A 19,807-nucleotide genomic window follows, 5' to 3' on the forward strand; every position below is an offset into this window, starting at 1 on the left:
AATGAAAACGAGTCAACTTCCTGTCCTCCAGGAATCCACAATCAAGTGAGGGAAAAAAGGTACATGCACATTAAAAATTACAAATAAAAATCCTGCAGACACTTGGCAGACTGGCCCCGCTGCCTGCCTATCAGGGGCTGTCCCCCAGCACGTGGCTGGACGCCCATCCTGAGTCTGATGTGCTATCTCAGATCCTTGGTGAGGAGACAGGACCCTCCAACAGCCATCACAACGCGCCACCCCGCCCGACACCCAACACTGGCTGCCAGAGGAGAGCCCTGTGCCAAGTGCTCCCACAGCTCCCGTCCCGGCAGATTCTTTGGAAACTGGCCCTACCCTGGCACCCGAGTGATCCAGGGATGACCTCATTTTCTCCTGCCAACTGTAAAGAATGAAGGACCTTACGCAACCTCATAAGGAAAGTGCTTGGCAGAAAGCCAACAAAGGGCTTGAAGTCCCAGAGAGGCTCCTGTCTAGTTTCAACACCAGGGCGACTTCGCTGAATGTCTAAGAAGGTGTCATTGACTCCCATGCGGGAGGAATTCAAGGAAGTCATCTAGTTCTGGGGCAGATAAACTCCTAAAAGGGCCAGGAAAAAAAATTTATGATGTTTCTTAATATGAGCAGTTGAAAGCTGCTATTCGGGCAAAAGTTAATAAGTTAGTTTCTATGTGTGTCAGACGGCCTGGGTTTTACAGTGGCCTCCAGCACCAGTTTGCTTAGCAACCTGCAACAATTCTCTCTGTTTGTCTAGGGTCTGAGTTCCCAATGTGCAAAAGGGCGGGGGTGAACTAAAATATCTCTCAGCAGCTGTCTAGCTCGAATATTCCAGGAATCAACTCACGTACTTCCTTATGAGACCATGGCTAATTTCTAGTCTTTTCCAACATATCAAAAGCATCTGAAGAACAGAGCGTTCCAAGTGAATCCTGCATATCACTGAGGGAGAAGGGACAGAATGCAGGGACTGAAAACTTCCTGGATCCCTCCCCATCAGCCGAGAAACCACTCTGTTGCTTACTTGGTACAGACGCTCAATTTATTTCAAACCTTCTTTACATTGTGTCTAAAAACTGAAGTTAACCCATAGCAGATTATTGCTAAGAAAACTGCTCAAAAAGAAGCTGGAATCTATAGATCTAAAGTCTAAAAACCACCGCAGGATGTGGAAGATGTGGCTTGGCAACTGCACGCACGTTGAAAAGGAAGAAAACAACTCCACTTACGGGTTCGAGTTGATGAGAAGCTGAACAGAATTCTGTTCATGATATAATAATAGATGCCAAATGAGCTAATGCAATTCCAGGTTGCTAGGATGAGACAGAACCCCACGAAGATGGTAGCACTGTTCTTGCCATGCAGCTTTCTGTTTCAGGCGGCACACGATAAAGGGAATAATGACCAACTGTGGTCTAGCGAGAGGACAGCACCAGGCCGGGGAGGGGATGGAAACCAACTAAATGAGGCACGGTCGGAAGCACAGAGGTTCAACCCGGAGAACCGGCAACTGGGGAGGTATGAAAACTGTCTTTAAAAGCTGCCTATGGATGAGACTCGTTCCAGGAGGCCTCAGATTAGTCAGAAATAGGATCAGTAGGTGGAAAGGAAAGGGAGGCAGGTCTTCGGCTAGACTTAAGGAAGAACCCTCCATCAAAGGGAGTGGTCGAGATGGAACATATTGCTCCCGGGAAGAGCGTGTTTCCCTCCCTGGAAAAGTCCAAGCGGCAGCCCTTTCTCAGAGCTGCAAAGCAGGGACTCTAGCGCGGGAGAGGGTGGGTCACTCCCTGGAGCTCCTTCTGTGGTTCTTTCCGGCAACCGAGGCCGCCTCCTCGTGCTCTCTAGCTGTCCCCACTGAGCGCAGGCCTCCATGGTCACCCTGCCCCTGGGCTCCCTTGATGAAACCTGGTTTCCACGTCTACTGCTGCAATTGCCAATTCCTGCCCTGTAGGAGATTTTCACAGAACCTGCGAAGTGTCGGAAAGAGTGGTGTAATATGTGAGAGTTCAAGACAAGCTTGTCCTTCAGGTTCTTGAGGACAATGCACTTAATTTTTTTAGAATCTTCTTTCTTTCTTTTTTTTTTTCTTAAAGTACGTCTTTTTCTTTGGGTGAGGAAGATTGGCCCTGAGTTAACATCTGTTGCCAATCTTCCTCTTTCTCTCTTTTTTTTTTTCTCCAAAGCCCCAGTACACAGTTGTATATCCGAGTTGTAAGTCATTCTAGTTCTTCTATGTGGGATGCTGCCACAGCGTGGCTTAATAAGCAGTGTGTAGGTCTGTGCCCAGGATGCAAACCAGTGAACCCTGGGCCACTGAAGCAGAGCACACAAACTTAACCACTCAGCCATGGGGCCAGCCCTGACAACGAACTTAACTTATGGCTTATCAATGCAAAGCCAAAATCTCAATAAGAAATTTAGACCTAAAAGGGTGAAGTACTAAGTAAAAAAAGTCTGCATGATTGGTGGCAAAAAATATATATATATTTCTTCAAGTGTACATTCAACCAAAATTGCATTGAAATATCCACTACTGGTATAATTTGATAAATTTTCTTCTTTTCCCTTATGTAAACCATTTTCAACTATTAATATTCCCATTATTTTAAGGTTTTTCCACTTATTTCATATCTACTCTTCTTTGAATCTACACAGTTCTTATACTAATGAAGTTTAGTTGTAATATATGGTTCATCATTATATTAATACAACAATTTGCTTCACTAGCTCCCAATTGTTGGACTTTGGGCTTCTGCTTTCTTTTTTTTTTTTTTTAATAACTATCTTACATCACAGCTAAAAGGAATTCATACTAATAGTTTTTAATTTTTAACTCATATCCTTGGACTAGAGCTAGGTGAATAGGCTCATTTTTATGGTTCTTACTGTAGAAATGATTGAGCTAACCCACCGTGTCATTAGCAATATATGGACATGACTATCTCTTTGTAATCCTGCCAATGTTGAATTTTATTATTTTTATTTTTGCTCTTTTAGATGGATGGGTGGCTCCGTTTACCTGTTTTATTTTACATTTCTTTACTTTCCAGCAAAGACAACTGACAATGAAAACATTAAAAAGCATTTTTCTCCCACCTATCAGGCTCATACTTTTGAAAATATTAAACTCACTTTTGAAAAAGCTAAAATGTTCTCAGGACAGCTATTTAAGAGTTTACTGACTGGATTCTATTCCAAATTCAGCACAATAAACAAGGTCAATTCCAACAAGAGAAGGAGAATCCATTTGAATACATTTAAAAGTCTCTTTCAGGACACATGGGAAGGACTGAAGTATTAATTAGCCTCATTACCAAAAGTTAAACAATACTTTCAAGGGTGGCTTGTAAACACATAAAAAATCATCTACTACAAACTATTAGAAGTAACAAGTTCAGTAAAGTTGTGGGATACAAGATCAATACATGAAAATCAATTGTATTTCTGGGCACTCACAATGAACAGTCTGAAAATGAAACTGAGCAAACAGTTCAATTTACCATAGCATCAAAAAGAATAAAATACTTAGGAAGAAGTTTAGCCAAATAGGTATAAGACCTGTACATGAAAACTACAAAACATGGTTGAAAGAAATTAAAGAGCTAAATAAATGAAAAGACATCCCAATATTCATGGATTAGAAGATTTAATACTGTTAAGTTGGCAATACTCCCTAAATTGATACACAGATTCAATGAAATCCCTATAAAAATTCCAGCTGCCTTTTTGTAGAAATTGACAAGCTGATTCTAAAATTCAGATGGAAATTCAAGAGGCCCAGATTAGCCAAAAGAATTTTGGAAAAGAACAAAGTTGGAGGACTTCCAAATTTCAAAACTTAGTACAAAGGTACAGTAATCAAGACAATCTAGTAACTGGCATAAGGATAGACGTATAGATCAATGGAACAGAATTGAGAGTTCAAAAATAAACTCTCACCTCCGTTGTCAATTGATTTCTGCCAAGGGTGCCAAGACAACTCAATGGGGAAAGAAAAGTCTTTTCAACAAATGGTGCTGGAGCAGCTAAATATCCACATGCAAAAGAATGATATTGGCACTCTACCTCACACCATATGCAAACATTCAATCCAAGTGATCAGAGACCTACACGTAGGAACCAAAACTATCAAACTCTTAGAAGAAAATACAGGCATAAATCTTCATGACCTTGAATTAAGCAATGGTTTCTTACCTATGAGAGTAAAAGCACAAGCAAAAAGAGAAAAAATAGGTAAATTAGACATCATCAAAATTAAAAATATTTATGCCTCAAAGGACACCATCAAGAAAGTGAAAGACAACCCACAGAATGGGAGAAAATTTCTGCAAATTCAAATTTCTAATAAGAGATTTGTATCCAGAACATAGAAAGAACTATTACAACTCAATAAGAAAAGGACAACACAATTAAAAATGAATAGCTATTTCACCAAAGATGTGAAAATGGCCAAGAACCACATGAAAAGCTACTCATCATTAGTCATCAGGTAAATGCAAAACTAACGCCACAAGGAGCTACCACTTCACACCCACAAGGATGGCTAGAAGAAGATAATAAGTATTGGCAAAGATGTGGAGAAACTGGAACCCTCTTACACTGCTGGTGGGAGTGGAAAACGGTGCAGCCACTCTGGAAAACAGTCTGGAAGTTCCTCAAAGGGCTAAACATAGTTACCATCTGACCCAGAAATTCCACTCCCAGATACATACTAAAATGAAAACGTATGTCTACAGAAAAACTTGCACACAAATGTTCATAGCAACATTATTCCTAACAGCCAAAAAGTGGAAACAAATCTGATGAATGGATAAACAAGGGAATATTCTCCAGCAATAAAACGAAATGAAGTATTGATAGATGCTGCAACATGGATGAACCTTGAAAACATTGCTCTAAGTGAAACAAGTCAGTCACAGAGGGCTATATATTGCATGATTTCATTCATATGAAAGTCCAGAATAGGGAAACCTATAGACAGAAAGTAGATTAGTAGTTGACTAAGGTTTGAAATAGGGAGTTGAGAGGAAATAGGGGATGACGGCTGAGATGCACAAAGCTTCTTTTGGGGTGATGAAAACGTTCTGACAGTGATTGTGGTGATGGTTGCACAAATCTGTGAATACACTAAAAGCCATTGAATTGTACACTTTCATTGGGTGAATTGCATGCCATATGAATTATACCTCAATAAAGCTACTAAAAAAAACACCCAAACAGATTTCTGGGCTCAATCTGACTCAACCTGAGCATTTTATTTTTAACCAGCTTACTAGGTGATCTTGACTACAGGTAGATTTATACAAAGCAGTACAAAAAAAATATCTTATTATAATGGGTACACCCCAGGCCTCACTTCCTACCAGAGTTCACAGACTGATGATATATGCAGACTGACAGTGCTGTCCTTTATTCTCAAACAATTACACTGGGTTGGATTTTAGAACCCAGAGAAGCAGCGAATTCTCTAGATGCATCTTCTCTTCTCTGTTGCTGGAATTCCAAAGACAGGAACACGGACACAGACTGTGTCCAGGGAAGTGAAACTTTCTGACTTCCACGTGATTTGTTTCTAAACAGCGTCAGATAGAGTTCCATCTAACCTACCGCGGTTCATTCCATAACTTGAAACTTCTGCCTGAAAGAGTCTGGTGCGAGGGCAGCCACAGAACAGCTGCTGAGCTCAGCAGGCTCCGCACAGAAGGAGCTGAACAGACACACACGCTCACTTTCACCCACAAGCATAAAACTCACTCAATGTTAGCACCAGGCATGATTTATGGAAGATCGAGCTCCACCTCTCCTTCAGAGGTGAGAAAACCAAGGCCCCAGCTGGTCAGAGATTTGGGATTAGAACCCAGCATACCAGATTCCCAGTCAAGTGTACCTTCTACCGCACCAAAAATTATCTACCCTCCCTAAAAGCTGCCTCGGAACAAAACTGGGGCAGGATTAGGTCTGCAAGAGGAATTCTGCATAAGAACATCAGTTCAGAGCCTAATTGTGTGACACTGAGCAAATTACTGCATCTCTCATCGTCTCAGTTTCCTCAGAAAAATGTCGTTAATAATACCTACATCACACTATTGTTACGAAGAGAGACAGAAAAGATGTTAAATACGTTGCGTGGTCCATAATGGACCCCCATTAATGAAAGCAATTGTGATTATTTCTACAGAGAGTGCAAGGACAGGAAGTCAGTTCACTACACAAATAAAGGACTGCAGGACTTCCTCCATTCCATCCCTCTGGAGAGCTGAGCCCGGGCTCTGTCTGGAAATGGTAATCTGTGTGCCATGAGCATCCCAGTAACCCACAGACAGATTCCTGAATCCGTGAGAAAGGGAAGCACAGAGGAGCCTTTCCTACTACAGAAGGTCATTGAGAACGGCCCTGGGTGTCAATGCTTCCCAGAGAAACGTTTGGAGGACAAAAAAAAGAGACCGCACCAAATGCAGCATCACATTATTTCTATTTTGGCATATTCAGAATGCCCATCCACTGGACCCCACACCCATTAAACAGAGGCTAGCTTTGTGTGCTTGCACCGAGTAAGGCCTGGCCAAACGAGGGGGGGGTCCAGGATTCCTCCACTGCCTGAGCTGAGGTAAATAGACTCAGTGTGAGTTTCCTATATGGGAAAAACAAAAAAAACTAACCTGGGTGTTAGCGGTCAGTCAGTCACACACATCTGGAAGGGGTTATCAGGGGTAGGCCCACAAAAGTAGAAACCAAAGTCTGTTCACTCAGCCCAGTTCTGGGATCGTGCTTCAGGTCAGGGTGGGAGGAAGAAAGGTAGCATTAACAGCAAGGACTCTTCAGCATCTGACCCTTGAAGAGATATCATGTCAAGCAAAGCACTGAGACAGTCACTGGGGAGGGGAAGGGGGATAAAAAGAAAGACAAAGCAGGGGTACTGAAAAGATGCTCAACATCACTAATTATCAGAGAAATGCAAATCAAAACTACATGAGATGTCTCCTCACACTGTTAGAATGGCCATCATCAAAAAGACGAGAGACAAGTGCCGGCAAGGATGCAGAGAAGAGGGAACCCTTGTACACTGCTGGTGGGAGGTGCACTGGTGCAGCCACTATGGAAAACAGTATGGAGCGTCCTCAAAAATTAAAAATATACCATATTATCCAGCAATTCCACTTCTGAGTATATATCCAAGGGAAATGACATCACCATCTTGAAGAGAGATCAGCACCCTCCTGTTCATTGCAGCATTATTCACAATAGCCAAGGTATGGAAACAACCAAAGTTACTAAATGAATGGATAAAGACAATGTAATATAAATATATATATTTTTATATATAGCGGAATATTATTATATTAATATTAACATATATTTTATATAATGGAATACTATTCAGCCATGAAAAAGATGGAAATCCTGTCATTTGCAACAACATGGATGGACCTTGAGGGTATTATGCTAAGTGAAATAAGTCAGACAGAGAAAGACAAATGCTGTATGATCTCATTTATAATGTGGAATTTTAAAAAACCAAACTCATAGAAACAGAGAACAGACTGGTGGTTGCCAGAGGCAGGGTGGGGGAATTGGGTGAAGACGGGCAAAAGTTACAAACTGAGTTCTAGGGATCTCACGTATGGCATGGTAACTATAGTTAACAATACTGTACTGCATATTTAAAAGTTGCCGAGAGAGTAGATCATAAAAGCTCTCATCATAAGGGAAAAAAATTTTAACTATGTGAGGAGATGGATGTTCATTCAACTTACTATGGTGATCATTTCACAATATATACATACACCGAATCATTATGTTGTACACCTTAAACTTATACAATGTTATTTGTCAATTATATCCCAATAAAATTGGGGAAAAGCAGGTGTAATTAACGTGAGAATAGTTGTCTGAGGCAAGGGGGAAAATAGAGAATTCACAAAAGTGGACATCTATTTCATCTGTTCTACCTCACATCCCTAAAAGTCCAGTCCTAGAATTTCACAGAACCTCTGAGCTGGAAGAAAACTTAAAACTTTACCTAGTCCAACCCTCTACCCAACACAGTAATCTAATCTACAACATTCCCAAAAGTAAGTGCCCAGTGACAATTACATCCAGTGACAGGGACCTCCATGCTCTGTGTTGCAACATGAGAGAGCCTAACTCTTTGAAAGTTCTCACACCCACCCCAAAACCACTTCCCTTTTGGCACTTGCATCCCTTGGTTCTAGTTGATCTCTGGAACCTTACAAAGAAATGGAATCTGCCTCCTTCCACTGCCTTTCAAATAGACAGACAGCTCTGAGCGCTCTAAGCTGCCACAGGGACGAGGCCAAATGAACAGCTACATGGTTTAAAGGACTCAAAAGCAGGCAAATATAAATGGCACAATCAGAAAACAAAGGGAGAGAGACTTAATCGCGTCATCAGAGCGGCCTCTGCTGCAGACACTCTCCACCCTGGACAGTCTCAAATTCAGAGCGAATGACCAAGCCTTTTGGGTCCCCTTACTTCTTGACTTCAAGAAAATATGGACAAGTAAGTGCATTACTGTAGACTAGGCTCTTGACAAGAGTCAAAGAGGGCCTTGACCACGTTAAAAGCAACAAAAGACACTCAAGACCATTTCCAGCAGTCAGCATTCAGCTTGGATGTAACACAGAGATACAAAGAAAGAGGAGGAGAATTTCACGGCAACAGAGAAATAAGTTAAGTAGAGAAACTGCTTCCTGGACAAGTGGATTAAGTCTTATTGCTAGATACCAATGTATACAGGTGGGAAAACCTCTCTGATCAAAAAACAAACAGACGTAGATGCAGCGAATGTCAGAGCAGAAGGAGCCCTCAGAGATTCCACTCCATCATTGTACAGACGGGGAAACCTAAACAGAGCAGGGACGGGAGTTGCCCAAGGTGGCGAAGCAAGTGTCATATCTAGAACAAAATCTCCTGATTCTCCAAGCTCACTTCTTTCCATTACCTCATGCTCCTATCTCATTTCAGCAAGCCTCAAACACTGCAAAACATCCATCCAAATAACCAGTATTTCCCCAAATCCGACCAGCTACAGAAGAAAACAAACCGAAGGCCTTTACATTCTTGAAGTTAATCCCAGGGCTCTCCACAACCTCAGCAGGGAGCGACCTACCCTTCCAGGAGCATGCTCCCGATTATTTCATGTTTTGGTATGCCTTACACAAAATTGCAGGACAGTTAGAAACAAAATCCACAGAATGATGAGTTTGCAGAAAAACCGTGAACACTGAAACAGGGAACCACACCCAGAGCCAATGCAATCCTGGCGATGGAGAATGCAGAGCTAAAAAGAGAGAGGAATGAAAGAGACGGAGACAGGAAAAGGGTGCCTTTCCACATGTCGAGTTTTCCGCAGGAGGCAGCACACTGTAAGGCAGACAGCTGCTGGAGCTCAGGGAGACTCGGATTCTAGTTGCAAGTCTGCCACTAACTCACTGGGTGACGTTAGGCAACCCCGGACCCCTTCCCAGATCTGGATTTCCCCAACTGCCCTAGAAGGGAGTCGCACCAGACGATTTCCCAGGGTCCTTGCAGTTCTGGTCTTCCACGACCCTAAGACCCACTATTAGCCAGTCCCGAGCACGGCTCCCGCAGCGAGGCGGGGACCTGCCCGAGACGGCCAGACCTCTCTGGGAAGCGTGGAAGAAGCCCTAGCTGGTCGCCTGGGTGACCGTTCCCATCTGGGGACCCCAGTTTCCCGACCTGTCAAATAGGACGGGGATGTCAAGAGAGGGAGCGCGAGGAAAGAGGGATTCTCCAGTTCGCCTCATCTCAGGAGGGGTACCGCAGCTGTGACCGGGGAGCCAAGGAGACTCAGACCTGCAGCCCAAGCCGGTCGGTACCGGACCCGGAGCATCCGCTGAGCCCCCGGGCAAGGCGAAGTGGGTCCTGCCGAAGGCGGTGGCCGGCCGCCAGCCCCAGCCTGTCAGCGCGCCGACTCACCGCTCGGGTTCCGGCTCCGGCTTCAGCTTCCACTGCAGCTCCCGCTTCAGCGCAGCCCCGCTGTCCCTGGCTCAGCGTCCAGTCCTCGCCATCCCCCTTTGCCGCCGGCAGCCGCTTCCGGGCCCCGTCACGTGATCCAGGCTCCAAGAGACCCAGGTCACATGTTCCCGGGCGCGGCGGCTCCTCCCCGCTCACGATGCTCCAAGGCTCGGCTCCGCAGCACCTCCTGGCGGCCTATTGCTGCCCCTGCAGGAAGGACGGTGTTCCTGGGGCTGGGGACTGGGAGTGGGAACCGGCCGGGGCGTTGACCTCGGAGCTTGGTCAGTGAGTCCAGAGTCCAAGAGCCCTGGCGGTGAGCTGTGGGCTTGTGAAAGAGTGCTCGTTTTCACACATGCTGTGTTCTTTAGAAGTTTACACAAACACATTTGTGCTTGCTACTGGAAATGGGACTGTGTGGTAAGGCAACACTATCTTTCTAATACATTCAAAGGTTTTAAGCAACATTTTTAAATGAATGGCAACGTTTCAGGATGTTTGACGTGTATGTATCATCTCTGCTTCTCTTTCCTCCTTCTCTCAGCAGATTTTACTTTTAAAAATTGTGTAACAACTCAGCCTAAAGAAAGAAGAAGGAATGAACTATTGATACAGCTACAAAATGGATAAATCTCAAAATAGTTGTACGTGAATAAATCTTAGTTATGCCGACGGAAAGAAGCCAGAAAAAAATATTCCATTTATATAATATTCTAGAAAATTCTAAATAACCCACAGTGACAGAAAATACATCAGTGGTTGCCTGAGAATTGGTGGGAGGGGGTCAGGAGAGGAGAGAGTGATTACAAAGGGGCATAAAGAAACTTTCAAGGTACAAATATCTTCAGTATCCTGAGCGTGGTGATGGTTTCACAGGTGAAAATGTATGTCGAAACTTATCAAACTATACACTTTAAATATGTGCAGTTTATTGCATATAAATTATACCTCAATAAAGCTGTTAAAATATTCAATAAAAATTATATAAATGTTGGAGCCTGCCCAGCGGTGCAGCAGTTAAGTGCACACATTCCTCTTCTGCAGCCCAGGGTTCGCAGGTTCAGATCCCAGGTACAGACTTGGCACCGCTTGGCACGCCATGCTGTGGTAGGCGTCTCACGTATAAAGTAGAGGAAGATGGGCAGGGATGTTAGCTCAGGGCCAGTCTTCCTCAGCAAAAAGAGGAGGATTGGCAGCAGTTAGCTCAGAGCTAATCCTCCGCCAAAAAAAAATTATATAAATGTTAATATATCTTTATTAGAAACATTAGACAATATATAAGCATATAAACAGCATAAATTCCTCTTCTCCAAAATTCACTCTCCTCTCCAAAGATTTAAAGTTACCATGGTGTATTATTCTCCAAACCTTATACTATGTATTTATAGAAATATATATACATGCAGAAATGTGCAGATTTGTGGTGTTGAAATTTCAATCATGAATAGCAGTACTTATTGTTTTGCTTTAGACTTTTACTCTTCACTGTCTATCCTGTTTAAATTCTTTCATAAACATATATTATTTTATAATAATTCAATATCTAGGTAATTGTTTTTAAAAAACCTACTTCAGTTCATTCATTTCACCAGGGAGAGAGAAAAGAATGCAGATTCATGCTCAGTTCAAAATAGGAAGGCCAGTGAGTTCGTCCCATCCCTGGAAGAACCCAGCAGTTCCATGACTGCTCGGTGCCAGGAACTGCGCTTGGAATGCTGCTGGGCACCAGTCAAGGAACTCGTGCTTTGGGTCAGCTCCAGACCTCCGCTTTCCTTTGTTCTATGGCTCCTCCTAATGTCTTAGGCGAGAAAGCCAGATCTTGTGGGGAAGCACACAGCTCCCTGTTGGAGTACTGGGAAAGCAAGTGGGAATTTGCCTTCCCCAATCTGCTCCTGGGGTACGCTGACTATAAATAGGGAGTCTGTCTGATACCGGACCACCACACCCTTATTAGAGAGACCCTTGAAAAACAGTAGCATCCTTTTCAGATGCTGTTAGGACTCTATCAACCTTATCATTACGCAGTCCTAATCAGAAATTAACATACGATAACCTCTCCTTATCGTTCCCAAATAACTTTTCCCAAATATACAAATCTCCACCTCTGCTCCCATTGTTTACGTGGAAATATAAATAAAGAAGATCTCCAGTTCAAAATGGTTGTATAACTAAACATTTTGACTCTTTTACTACGAGAAACTATGCAAAGGCAAAAAAGGAGAAATTCTGCAAATACTATTTTCAGCAAAGCCAGAAGATAAATAGAATCCACAGAATCCAAAATATGTGCAAGGGCTAACAAAAGCAGCTGAGATGATACAGAAACTGTGTAGGAGAAAGGGAAAGAAAGAAACTCAGAGAGGCTTGAAGGACCCAGAGGGGGCCAGTGTCCGAAAAGCACCAGTGAAAACGCTTCCTAAAAGTGAACAGCTCGCTTAGAACGGCACGGCTACACCCCTTTGGTTTGCAACAATGGGCGTGGAAACAGTTCCACAAGACTAGCAGCCAAAGTTCTCCTGAATTTGGTTTGGATCAGAAGAGGATGAGGATGAAAGAAAGAATCACACAGATGAGCCGTAAGTGCAGGAAGCAATCTGTCTGTGGCAACAGAGAAGAAAAGCTGGAAATACACTTGTTGGCGCAGGTGAGGAGCACCCAGAAGCCTCGTCCTTTGCTGGCGGGAGTGTACCTATACCGTGGTGCAGCCACTTTGGAAAACTGTTTGGCGTTTTTTATAAAGTTACACACATATTTATCCTATGTCCAGGAACTCTACTCCTGGGTATTTACTCAAGAAAAATCAAAACATATTTCCACACCAGGGCCGGCTCTAAGGTGAGGCAAGCAAGATGCCTCAGATGGAAGATTTAAGGAGGCACTCACTCTCAGAGTTGTGCAGGGGCAGAGTTGGCACTTAGATGAGCATGAGAGTGAGTGCCTCCTTAAATTTTGTGATCCAGGCTTCCTAGTTTGCCTCACCCTAGACCTGGCTGTGGTCCACACAAAGACTTGTACTCAAATGTTCACAGCAGACAGCTTAATACAGGTAAGCTAGTAACAACCCAAATCTTTATCAATAGGTGAATTGTAAACAAACTGAGGCCTATATAGCAGGAAGGAACTACTGAAACATGCAAAATCATGGATGAATCTCGTTACACTAAATGGAGGAAGCTAGACACAGCAGACTACATACTACATGATTCTGTTTATATAAACTTATAGAATGAGCAAAAACTAACCTAGTGACAGCAAATCAGTGGTTGCTTGGGATGTGGCATGCGGACTGACTACAAAGGGACACAAGAGAGCTTTCTGTGGTGATGCTAATATTTACACCTTGACGGGGATGGTGGTCACGTGGGCTTACACCTTTGTCAAAAGCCATTACCTGGGCAATTAAAATGTGTGAACTTCATTGTACATAAATTATACCTTGAAATGTTAATCTAAAAATCTTAAAGAGATTACCAGACATCTGAGGAAAAACCTCTAAGAGAGAAGTCAGAAGAATGATCAAATGCGCAGACACACGAAAGCACTTCAGAGGACACTCTGCAAAACCTAAATGCACAATCAGATATCCTCAGAGACGTTAGATATTGCAATAAGAAGAATGAAATAAGAACAATGCACTTTAAAAAAAAGAGTACTCTGGGGGCCCGCCTCGTGGCTGAGTGGTTAAAGTTCTACGTGCCCCACTTTGGCTGCCCAGGTTTGCAGGTTCGGATCCTGCGCGCAGACCTACACGCTACTCAGCCATGCTGTGGTGGCATCCCACATACACAATAGAGGGAGACTGGCACAGATGTTAGCTCAGGGCCAATCTTCCTCAAGCAAAAAAGAGGAGGATTGGCACTCTTCTTAGCTCAGGGCAAATCTTCCTCATAAAAAAAAAAAAAGAAAAAAGAATATTCTGAGAAAAAAAACCCAGCTCTTGGAATTAAAAATATAATAACACAAATGAAGAATCAAATAGAAGAGTAAAAAGATAAGGATAAGGAAATTTGTTCATTTCCTTAATTAATAAATATTTATTGAGTATCCGTGTGCCAGGCACTGGGATACAACAGTGAACAAAACAGACAAAAATCCCCGCTGTCATGAAGCTTACGTTTTAGGCAGGGGAGACAGACAACAAAAATAACTAAGTAAGTAAAAATAGCTAAGTTATATACGTATCATGTCAGCAGACGTATCTGCTATGGAGGAAAATAAATCAGGAAAATGGGAGAGGGATTCTGGGGGCAGATGGAAGGGGTTGCAGTCTTTATAGTCAAGGAAGGTCCCTCTGAGGAGGTGACATCTAAGCAAAGACCTAAAATAGATGAGGAAAGAAGCCATGTGGACTTCTCTGGGAAGAGCATTGTGGGCAGAGGGAACAGCATGTGTTAAGGTCCTGGGGTGAGAGTGTGCCCAGCCTGTTTGAAGAATGACAAGGAGGTCAGTGTGACTGAAGCAGAGTGAGCTGTGGGAAGAGAAATAGACTAGGTCTGAGCAGTAACAAGTGGATGAAAATTGTGTGGAGTTCCATGAGCCATTTTAAGGGTTTTGGCTTTTCTTCTGAGTGAGATGGGAAGATATTGGAGGAGTGTGAGCAGAGGAGTGCTGTGATTTGACTTGGGTTTGCAAGGATACTTTGTGTGTTAGGTTCCTATAGGCAAGGGCAGAAATAGGGAGACAGCGGGGAGGCAGTTGCAGTCACCCAGGATCAGAGTATGATGACCTGGACAAGAGTGATGGTGGTGAAGGTGGTGAGATGCAATCAGCTTGGAAAATATTTTTATGGTAGACTGGAAATGTCAGGGGGTTGGAAGTGGGTATGAGGGAGAGGAGACAAACCCTTTGGCCTGAACAACAGGAAAGATCGCGTTGCCTTTTACTACATCAGGAAGATAAAGGCAGGAGCAAGCTTTGATGAGGAGCAGAGGGAGACCCTTGTGTGTGAACTTCCAAGGGAAAGTCCGATAGGCGCTGAGATGCTTGTGAGAGGGGAGGGGTCCAGCTGGGACATAAAAATGTGGCAGTGTCAGCGTATTGAGGGTCCTCAAGCCAAGAGACTAGATGAGATCACCAAGGAAGCTAGTGTAAATAAAAATGAGAGGAAATCCAAAAATCGAGCCTAGGGGAAGACAGAAAGATGACTAGGAACTAGCAAAAGGAACTGCAAAGTCGGCCAGTGAGTTAGGGAAAACCAAAAGTGTTGTCCTGGAAGCCAAGTGAGGGAAGTTTTTCCAGGAGGGGATGACCACGTACTTAATCATCTCGCCACACCCGCCATTCACCAGCACACAGTTAGTAAAGCAGGAGAGTGGGGAATACCATCAAAGAGCAGAGCACACGCAGGAGCCCAGCTCCCTGGGGAAACTGAACCGACCCCAGCCCGGGTCATGGGTGCTGTGGCCAAGTGGTGAGATACAACATCCCAGCGCACCTATAGCTTTGGGCATGTGACTTGAGCTCTCTGAGCCTCTGCTCCCTCGTCTCTCAGCCAGGAGGGCCTAACGGGGGTCAGAACGTTTGGTACGCTGTGGATCAACATGCCCACGCGAGAGATGATTCTTGTTGCTCTCACTGTTGACGTTTCCGCGGAGGGGGCAGGCGTGGTTAACATGAGGGGAACGTGCTGTTTCACCTCTGTGGGTCCTTCACTCAGGAACCAGCGTTGTTCAGCCTGATGAGGATGGGCAGGGTGGACCTACAAATGCCCTAAAGGAAGGAGGATTCCTGTCCTGGGTGTGGCGGAGGGACCTCAGGAGAAGTGATGACAATGATAACAACTCCAGTTGACTGCATGTTGCTGTGTGCCAGGCCCTGTGCTAAGTGGTGTACAAGCTCATTTACTCCCCAAACAATCTCTGAGGTAGTTATTTATAATTTTACTGAATAGATGAGGAAACCGAGGCAAAGAGACATGAGGCAAAGGGATTTTGTGCCCAAAGTCCCACAAGAAAGTCAGTGATAAAGCCAGGAGTCAAGCTCTGTCTAACCCCAGAGCCAGTGCTCTTAAAAGACTCATAAGTTGAGGGACTGGCCCCGTGGCCGAGTGGTTAAGTTCAAGCGCTCTGCTTCAGCGGCCCAGGGTTTCGCTGGTTTGAATCCTGGGCATGGACATGGCACCTCTCATCAAGCCATGCCAAGGCAGCATCCCACATGCCACAACTAGAAGGACCCACAACTAAAAACACACAACTATGTACCCTGGGGGCTTTAGGAGAAAAAGGAAAAATAAAATCTTTAAAAACAAAAAACAAGAAAAGACTCGTAAGTTGAAACCAATTTTTTAATAAACTAAGTCCGTACTCATACATTGTGAGTCTAAGCATCTTGCTTCTTTCCTTTCCCCTTCTTTCGTCAACACCTGTCTTCTCCTTCCTGTGTTTCCTTTTCCTTCCCCTTTATTTTCTTTTCCTTCTTTCTGCATGCTTAGACATAAAGGGATCCTTCCAGGGATCCTTCTTTAACTATAGATTGTCAGAGCTAGCAAGCCCCCAGGGGTCAGTGAGTCCACCTCACCCTCAGGTGGAGAAACTGAGGCCTGGAGACGGGGAGGGTTGCACTCAGGGTCACACACATCATGTGTCTCTTTGCTCTAGCTTCCGAGCCCTTGGCCCCCACATCATACAAAGGTTACAAAATAGCAGACGTAGAATGATCACATTTTGTTAAGAAAAAAAGAAAAAACAAGGTGTATATACACACATTGCAGTCTCTGGGTTCATATCTGAAATACATGAATGTAAGATAGTGTGATATAAAAATGTCAATAAAGTTCCACTTCATATGCAGAATGTAGAGTACTTAGAATATCACCCAAATTAAAATTTCATGAGGTATCCCATAACAGCCAGACTGATGCTCAGAGGGTAAACCGTAAATTGGTAAATTGTGCTACACTAAATTTACACTATTGGTAAATTGTGCCATATGGTGGCCACTTTGGCTGGGACGCAGAAGTGCCCACCCACTGTTGTCAGAATCCAGAGAGAAATGCCCTTGTTCACATGGAACTTCTGTGGCTGGTGTGAGTACTTATTAGCTGTAGTCTAAGCAATCATTGTTAGCATTATTTAAAATATTCTATAAACCCTAACAATGTAATTCAAGAATTCATTAAGGGGCACAAGTGCTGAAAACATGAATTTAAAAGTCCTTCATTTGGAGTGGAACTTAGAAGAGAGAAAATTGCCGTAAAGAAGGCCAAACTCCATCACGCCGGGACATGCTGATGGCTAATGAGAGTGCATCCCGTACAGTAAATCAGCAGCAGGGTTGAAAGGAAAGGCAGCCTGGGAAGCAGGGAGCCCGCTCAGGGAGCAAACATCCACTCAAATACTGCAGATAAAGAGCTGGTGCCAGGTCAACACACGCCACCTGCCTCTGCGCCAAGCTGTTGTGATTTTTGGTGACTAGGAAGTAGGTAATGATGATGAAACGGTTTACCACTAGTATTTCTGTGGTAAACAAAGTATGTTTAAAAAATATACTTATGTCACAAAGTTAAGAGATTTATGCTCTCTGAAGTCCCAGAGAAAAATTTTGCAAGCTCTTGCAAAGCTCATCCTTGTGCAAATCCAATAGGACTGCTCAGCCACCAATGCCAACACACCGATGCCCGGGAGCATGCGAGAGGGATGGCAGACTCAGCCGGGGCACAGAACTGGAAGGCATATGTGAAAAGATGCCAAGGAGTGCGTCAGTCTGACGACCTGAATTAACCCGCAGGCAAGATTGCAACGACAGGAGTGTCAACGCATGTAGGTGAGACCCAGGTACACTCCTTGCAAGCAAATGCTGCTCACCCAGAAGCACATCGAAAGAACAGGCTTTAAACATATTATATGGCTTTAATGTAAGGGAGACTTCCCACTGGTGTGTGATGGCCAATGGGGCACCAGAAATGGGCTATAGGGGCTGAGACATTGATCCTCTCACCCCTTGGAGCAGCCAGGTGGGTCCCAAGGTGGCTGGAGCTCCTGAGACAATTGCCTCCAGTCGTGAGCAGGCTTGTTTTTTAATCCCGAGGATCTAAAGAGTGTTATCCTTTTCTACATGTGTTGTGGTATAGAAAAGCTTGCAAAGCATGGAGACATTTTTGAGGATGAAAGGGGCTGTATTAATATGTACGCCAGGACCCCAGGCATATAGTGGGACTCTTCTAGGTAAACCGGGATGTACGGCGGAGGAGCAGGTTAATCCCCCCGAAGATGTTCACGTCCTAGTCCCCACCCCCTGTGAATGTGTTACCTTAGATGGCAGAAGAGACTTTGCAGGTGTGATTAAGTTGAGGATCTTGGGGTGAGGAGATTATGCTGCATTATCTGGGTGGCCTGATGTCATCACAAGGGTTCTTATAGGAAGGAGGAAGGAAGGTCAAGAAGAGAGAAGATGCTCTTCTGCTGACTTCGGAGATGAAGGAGCCACAAGCCAAGGGAATGGGGGAGGCCTCTAGGAGCTAGAAAAAGGAGGAAGCAGATTCTCGCCGGAGCCTCCACAAAGAAGGCAGCCCTGCCAACATCTTGACTTTGGGACTTCTGTAAGGTAATCAATGCGTGTGGTTTTCATCCACTAACTTTGTGGTGATTTGTTACAGCAGCAAGAGGAAACTAACACAAACACTATTTGTAATTTATAAGAAGATTGTCTTCATGCTTATATAATTTTAAAAGGTACAAAGGTAAGTAATAAAGAGCTGAAGCAGTGGAATAATTACATTGAGAGGAAGAGTGAGCTAGTAGACAGGTGTAAATTTTCATCGAACATCGTGTTGATCAGTGGAAAAATATCATTAAAGTATATTGCATATAGAGATAGAGGACTAAAACAAAAAACTGATTTAAAAAAATCGATAGCCCCAGAAAGAGGAACTTTGAATGGAGAAGGTCAGATAAGGAGAGTCTACCTTTTTATTATAAATCTTTTCGTTAAACAGATTGAAAGTGTAAGCGTGGGAATGTATTTTTTAATGTGAACCTTAATTTTTAAAGTAAGATTGTGTTGGGAGAAGCCCCAAGCGCTTCCTGGGCTCAGGTTCTCCGGAGCTCTAGTCCGCACCCTCCCTGAAACCTGGTTACAGCTTCCACCTCGCCCACAGACTCTCCTCTAACCTCTTACTCAGCCAGCAGTCTCTTTGCTCTCAGTCTTGGCTCCAGACAGGGCCAACTGGTGGGACCCCCTGAAACAAGGCAGAAGAAGGCACCGTTGGATGAGGAGCGTTCCCAGGATAGGGCCAGGCGCTTTAGGAGACCTGGAGTAAACCCACAAAGCCCCATCTGTAGGGAAGGCAGACCTTGGGGTTACCTCACAATGGTAACAAAGAGCCTGGGAGAGTGTGAAGAGAGAACGCCTCCTGCTGTCACTGAAAAAGCCCTGCTATAGGAGCCCAAAGGGAAGGGCTGAGACCAGCTCTGCCACCGACCAGCAAGTCCCTTTCCATCTGGGCTTCGGTTTCTCACCCAGGAAACGAATGGGGGAGGAAATTCATCTCTCAGGTCTTCCAGCGCTGTGAGTCCTTCTCTCCGCTTCAGCTACATTCCTCCTTCCAAGATGACTGGGTGGGTCCTAGGCCAGCCAGCAAATCATTATATATCACACGTTAGAGCTTCTTTGAGATGGTCGGCTGCAACCTATTCATTTTACATATGAGAAACTGAACCTCAGAGAGACAAAGGTTTTCGTTCAAGGTCGCACTTGGTAACAAGCGTGAGAACCCCCCGGGTCTCCTGTGACCCCTTACTTGGACTCTACGGTTCTGTGATCACAATTTTCCATATGAAGGTACAGAATGGTACTGTTGTTTAATAGGCAAATAAAT

General features: G+C 44.1%; 1 protein-coding gene across 2 annotated transcripts in view; it reads right to left on the reverse strand.

Annotated features, from left to right (window-relative positions):
- The window catches only part of SLC36A1 (solute carrier family 36 member 1), a 43,606-nt gene extending 33,511 nt beyond the window's left edge, over positions 1-10,095 (reverse strand). For both annotated transcript variants that reach the window (XM_014834307.3, XM_070517180.1), the window contains exon 1: positions 9,958-10,095. The gene's annotated coding sequence lies outside the window, so the exon portion shown is untranslated. The remainder of the gene's footprint in view (positions 1-9,957) is intronic.
- Between the last annotated feature and the right edge of the window lie 9,712 nt (positions 10,096-19,807).

Source organism: Equus asinus, chromosome 9 (genome assembly GCF_041296235.1).
Source record: "Equus asinus isolate D_3611 breed Donkey chromosome 9, EquAss-T2T_v2, whole genome shotgun sequence".
NCBI lineage: Eukaryota > Metazoa > Chordata > Mammalia > Perissodactyla > Equidae > Equus > Equus asinus.